This window comes from Nannospalax galili, unplaced genomic scaffold, assembly GCF_000622305.1.
Source record: "Nannospalax galili isolate Female #2095 unplaced genomic scaffold, S.galili_v1.0 scaffold1122, whole genome shotgun sequence".
NCBI classification, from domain to species: Eukaryota; Metazoa; Chordata; class Mammalia; order Rodentia; family Spalacidae; genus Nannospalax; species Nannospalax galili.
In genome coordinates, this window is record NW_008347192.1 from 104,566 (window position 1) to 105,240 (window position 675).

The following is a 675-nucleotide window of genomic DNA, read 5'->3' on the forward strand; positions in this document are numbered from 1 at the left end:
GCTGGAGTGGGCATTGGGGTGGTAGAGCAGGCTTTGAGTCATCCATGCTCCTGTATTTAAAAATTCAAGCTTTATTAGTTCACCATCCAGACTTGGGTGGAATCACTTATTTTTTTCTACAATTGATGCCTTAAATGGGGTGGATAGATAGTTTTTCATGTCTACCCTGGAAAATTCACAAAACACTTATTTAAAAATGAGTAGTCGTTAAAGAAAATTACAAGGCCATCGTCCAAGGAGAAAGCTCTGCCCAGTTCTGTGCTGTCCTCTCAAACCTGATTCCTTGAAGCCCAACAGTGTGCTTTGAGGTCACCAGTCAAGAATTTGTGGTTGTGACATCAATGACCAGCACAGAAAAGGACATAGGAGCAATAGTGGCACTTTTATCTTGGGAGTAATCAACAGCTGCCTAATTTGATTTAAAGCCCACTCAATGTGAGGAAACTCATGCCTGGTCCTGTAAACCTAGCCAAATACACATAGCTTTGGGGGTCATAGTTCTTACAGAAAACTCAAGGATCTCATATCCCTAGACAAATGTAATTTCTTACTATGTGCAAAATATGGATCCTTAAATTTACAGAAAATTATCCCAGTTACCATCCATCAAAGTAGCTTCTTTTCCAACAGACAGAGATTATTACAGAGTTACACCACTGGTCACACATAGAGATT